Here is a 5,753-nt window from a genome sequence, read left to right on the forward strand (position 1 = left end):
CAAGGAGCTGCTCTCTCCTTGGGCCCAGAGGTTCAGGACAGGCATGCTTTCTGCCCAGACTCCTTCGTAAGAGTGGTGCACGTGGCCTGCCCTACTCATCCCCTCCTGTCTCCTTAGCAGCCAGGCCCTTGTCTCTCTGCACTGGGAGCGGGTGATACTTGTATTGCCGGCTCTCCTGCTTCGCAACCCTTTCCAGACCAGAAGGCCAACGGCTCCTGCTCTTCTCCCCGGGCAGCGTGCTGCACCTTCCACTGACATGCTCCTGGGGACCGCAGTGAAAACGTGTCCCTTTCCTTAAGGCTCTTTCCACAGGCGCCACACCGCGCTACTCTCTCAGGCAGAGGGGATGCCCAGGCATAGAGGATTTCGCTCCATGCGGGTTTATTACAGCGTGCTGAGGAGACCAGCTCAGGCAAACAGGAGCATCCCTCAGACCGGACTCTGATTTCTCAAAGAATGCTGTGCTTTCCCAGAGGGGATGCCAGGGCAAAGAGGCTTTCGCACTATGCGGGTTTCTCCCATCGTGCTGCGAATACTAGGCTAAGGCAAGCAGCAACAGCAGCCCTCAGAACCGACTCTGATTTCCCAGCGACTGCTATGCTTTCTCAGAGGTTTTCAGCTTGGCACGAAACGCACTTCACTGCTGCTTCCTCAGAAAGGCTTTGGGTGTTCACTCTGCGCGGCAGGGAAGAAGAGCCGCGGGAGAGCTGGTGCCTCTTGGGACTTGCTTTCCTGGGCTCTGACTTTGCGCCCGGGATTCACCTTGCTATTCGGAACTAAGCAGACACAGTCACAACCCTGCAGCAGCGTGCTTGGCCTAGCATGGCACTCTATGCCTATTACCATGTCCTGGGGTAGGTTAGGCTTTGCTTTGGCTCCGGCTCTCAGGCAGACTCGGGGCCTAGGCCAGTGCCTTCACCACAGGAGAGAGGAGGCGACAGGATCCCTGCACACGGCCCGTGCACACACTAGGGAGCTTTGGAGAACTATGCCCACTCCTTCCCCTTAAACCCCGTGCCTCCTCCAAGCTTCCACATCTGGAGGAAGATGGCATCTGACTGCCCGTTATTTTGGAGCTGTTTCTGCGAGTTCAGCGTAGGCGCCTGGTGGCTAGCGAATGTCTGACCCAGAGCCAGGTGGCCAAGGAACTGCTGTCTCCTTGGGCCCAGAGGCTCAGGACAGGCATGCTTTCTGCCTAGACTCCTTCCTAAGAGTGGAGCACGCGCCTCTTCCCTAGTCGTCCCCTCATGTCTCCTTAGCAGCCAGGCTTCCATCTCACCGCACAGGGAGCGGGTGACTCTTGTCTTGCCACCGGCCTGCTGTAGGTGCCGTGGCAGGCTATCCTGCTTCCCGAGTTTTTCCGGCCCCAAGGCCAAGTGCTCCTTCTCCTCTCCGGGGGCGTTGTGCTGCGCCTTGCCCACACTTGGCTTCACTGTCAGGCAGAGGGGATGCTGGGAAGAAGATTATTTCGCTCCAGGCGGGTATCTTCCACCGAGCTGTGGAGACTAGCTCAGGCAAGCAGCAACAGCATCCCCAAACCCAACTCTGATTTCCCAAGGAACGCTGTGCTTTCCCACGGGAGATTTCCAGGCATAGAGGCTTGTGCTGGATGAGGGTTTCTCCCACCGAGAGACTGGGCTCAGGCAAGCAGCAGCAGCCCGCAGAACATTTCTAAGCGACTGCTGTGCTTTCGCAGAGGGTTTGGCTTGGAGCGAACAGCACTTCGCTGCTGCTTCCTCCGCACGGCTTCAGTAGCGTCAGGGAAGAAGAGCTGTGGGAGAGCTGGTGCCTCTTGGGCCTTGCTTTCCCGGGCTCCATGATCGCGTTCTGGGTTAATCCTGCCAGGCCGAACTCTGCAGACACAGCCACAACCCTGCAGTATCGTGCGTAGCCTAGGATGGCACTCTCTGCACACTACCATCTCCCAGTGTAGGCATCGCTTGGCCTTTTACTCTGGCGCTAAGGCAGATTCTTGGACTAGGCCATTGCTTTCCCCACAGGAAAGGAGAGGTGACAGGATCCCTGCACACTGCCCGTGCACTAAATAGGGAGCTTTGGGGGACTGTGCCCACTCCTTTCGCTTAAACCCGTGCCTCCTGCAAGCTTCCACATCCTGGAAGAAGACGGCACCTGACTCCCCGTTATTTCAGGGAGCTGTTTCCGCGAGGTCAGCGTAGGCGTCTGGTGGCTAGCACATGTCTGCCCCAGGGACAGGTGGCCAAGGAGCTGCTCTCTCCTTGGGCCCAGAGGTTCAGGACAGGCATGCTTTCTGCCCAGACTCCTTCGTAAGAGTGGTGCACGTGGCCTGCCCTACTCATCCCCTCCTGTCTCCTTAGCAGCCAGGCCCTTGTCTCTCTGCACTGGGAGCGGGTGATACTTGTATTGCTGGCTCTCCTGCTTCGCAACCCTTTCCAGACCAGAAGGCCAACGGCTCCTGCTCTTCTCCCCGGGCAGCGTGCTGCACCTTCCACTGACATGCTCCTGGGGACCGCAGTGAAAACGTGTCCCTTTCCTTAAGGCTCTTTCCACAGGCGCCCCACCGCGCTACTCTCTCAGGCAGAGGGGATGCCCAGGCATAGAGGATTTCGCTCCATGCGGGTTTATTTACAGCGTGCTGAGGAGACCAGCTCAGGCAAACAGGAGCATCCCTCAGACCGGACTCTGATTTCCCAAAGAATGCTGTGCTTTCCCAGAGGGGATGCCAGGGCAAAGAGGCTTTCGCACTATGCGGGTTTCTCCCATCGTGCTGCGAATACTAGGCTAAGGCAAGCAGCAACAGCAGCCCTCAGAACCGACTCTGATTTCCCAGCGACTGCTATGCTTTCTCAGAGGTTTTCAGCTTGGCACGAAACGCACTTCACTGCTGCTTCCTCAGAAAGGCTTTGGGTGTTCACTCTGCGCGGCAGGGAAGAAGAGCCGCGGGAGAGCTGGTGCCTCTTGGGACTTGCTTTCCTGGGCTCTGACTTTGCGCCCGGGATTCACCTTGCTATTCGGAACTAAGCAGACATAGTCACAACCCTGCAGCAGCGTGCTTGGCCTAGCATGGCACTCTATGCCGATTACCAAGTCCTGGGGTAGGTTAAGCTTTGCTTTTGGCTCCGGCTCTCAGGCAGACTCGGGGTCTAGGCCAGTGCCTTCACCGCAGGAGAGAGGAGGCGACAGGAACCCTGCACACGGCCCGTGCACCGACTAGGGAGCTTTGGGGAACTATGCCCACTCCTTCCCCTTAAACCCCGTGACTCCTCCAAGCTTCCACATCCTGGAGGAAGATGGCATCTGACTGCCCGTTATTTTGGAGCTGTTTCTGCGAGTTCAGCGTAGGCGCCTGGTGGCTAGCGTATGTCTGCCCCAGGGACAGGTGGCCAAGGAGCTGCTGTCTCCTTGGGCCCAGAGGCTCAGGACAGGCATGCTTTCTGCCCAGACTCCTTCCTAAGAGTGGAGCACGCGCCTCTGCCCTAGTCGTCCCCTCATGTCTCCTTCGCAGCCAAGCGACCATCTCACCGCACAGGGAGCGGGTGACTCTTGTCTTACACCGGCCGGCTGTTCGTGTCTCTGCAGGCTATCCTGCTTCCCGAGTGTTTCCCGACCCCAAGGCCAAGTGCTTCTTTTTCTCTCCAGGGGCGGTGTGCTGCGCCTTCCCCACACTTGGGTTCAGTCTCAAGCAGAGGGGATGCTGGGAAGAAGAGTATTTCGCTCCATGCGGGTATCTTCCACCGAGCTGTGGAGACTAGCTCAGGCAAGCAGGAACAGCATCCCCAAACCCAACTCTTATTTCCCAAGGAACGCTGTGCTTTCCCAGGGGAGATGCCCAGGCATAGAGGCTTTTGCTGGATGAGGGTTTCTCCCACCGAGAGACTGGGCTCAGGCAAGCAGCAGCAGCCCGCAGAACATTTCTAAGCGAATGCTGTGCTTTCGCAGAGGCTTTGGCTTGGAGCGAACAGCACTTCGCTGCTGCTTCCTCCGCACGGCTTCAGTCGCGTCAGGGAAGAAGAGCTGTGGGAGAGCTGGTGCCTCTTGGACATTGTTTTCCCGGGGTCCATGAATGCGTTCTGGGTTCACCCTGCCAGGCCGAACTATGCAGACACAGCCACAACCCTGCAGTACCGTGCATAGCCTAGGATGGCACTCTATGCACACTACCATCTCCCAGTGTAGGCTTCGCTTGGCCTTTTACTCTGGCGCTCAGGCGGATACTTGGACTAGGCCATTGCTTTTCCCCACAGGAAAGGAGAGGTGACAGGATCCCTGCTCACCGCCCGTGGACTGAATAGGGAGCTTTGGGGGACTCTGCCCACTCCTTTCCCTTAAACCCCGTGCCTCCTGCAAGCTTCCACATCCTGGAAGAAGACGGCAACTGACTCCCCTTTATTTCATGGAGCTGTTTCCGCGAGGGCAGCGTAGGCGCCTGGTGGCTAGCGCATGTCTGCCCCAGGGACAGGTGGCCAAGGAGCTGCTCTCTCCTTGGGCCCAGATGTTCAGGACAGGCATGCTTTCTGCCCAGACTCCTTCGTAAGAGTGGAGCACGTGGCCTGCCCTACTCATCCCCTCCTGTCTCCTTAGCAGTCAGGCCCCTGTCTCTCTGCACTGGGAGCGGGTGATACTTGTATTGCCGGCTCTGCTGCTTCGCAACCCTTTCCAGACCAGAAGGCCAACGGCTCCTGCTCTTCTCCCCGGGCAGCGTGCTGCACCTTCCACTGACATGCTCCTGGGTTCCCCAGTGAAAAAGGTGTCCCTTTCCTTAAGGCTCTTTCCACAGGCGCCACCGCGCTTCTCTCTCAGGCAGAGGGGATGCCCAGGCATAGAGGATTTCGCTCCATGTGCGTTTATTACACCGTGCTGAGGAGACCAGCTCAGGCAAACAGGAGCATTCACTCAGACCGGAATCTGATTTCCCAAAGAATGCTGTGCTTTCCCAGAGGGGTGCCAGGGCTAAGAGGCTTCGCTCTATGCGGGTTTGTCCCATCGTGCTGCGAATACTAGGCTAAGGCAAGCAGCAACAGCAGCCCACAGGACCGACTCTGATTTCCCAGCGACTGCTATGCTTTCGCAGAGGTTTTCAGTTGGCGGGAAGCGCACTTCTCTGCTGCTTCCTCAGCAAGGCTTTGGGTGTTCGCTCTGTCGCATCAGGGAAGGAGAGTCGTGGTAGAGCTGGTTTCTCTTGGACCTTGCTTTCCCAGCCTCCATGTTGTCGCCCTGGGTTTACCCTGCCAGGCCGACCTAAGCAGACACAGTCACAACCCTGCAGCAGCGTGCATGGCCTCAGATGGTACTCTAAGCACACTACCATCTCCCGGTGTAGGCAATGCTTGGCCTTTGGCACTGGACCTCAGGCGGATTCACGGACAAGGCCAGTGCCTTCCCCAAAGGAGAGGGGAGGCGAAAGGTTCCCTGAAACACCGCCCGTTCACTGGAATGGGGAGCTTTGGGGGGATTGTCCCCACTCCTTCCCCCGCAAACCCCCTGCCACCTAAAACGCTGTCACATGTTGGAGGAAGATGGCATCTGACTGCCCGTTTTCTCGAGGGAGCTGTTTCTGCCATTTCCTGGTATGGCGCCTGGTAGCTAGCCCAAGTCTGCCCTATGGACAGGTGGTGAAGGAGATGAAGTCCCCTGGGGACCAGAGGCACAGGACAGGCCTGCCTTCTGCCCCACTCTCCTTCCTCAGTGTGGAGCACGCATCCCTGCCCTAATCGTCCCCCTCATGTCTCCTTAGGAACAGGCTTTGGCTTTGTCACTCCGCACAGAGGGCGGGA

This window comes from Mustela putorius, unplaced genomic scaffold (assembly GCF_011764305.1).
Source record: "Mustela putorius furo isolate JIRA1106 unplaced genomic scaffold, ASM1176430v1.1 tig00001438_pilon_pilon_pilon, whole genome shotgun sequence".
Taxonomy (NCBI): Eukaryota; Metazoa; Chordata; class Mammalia; order Carnivora; family Mustelidae; genus Mustela; species Mustela putorius.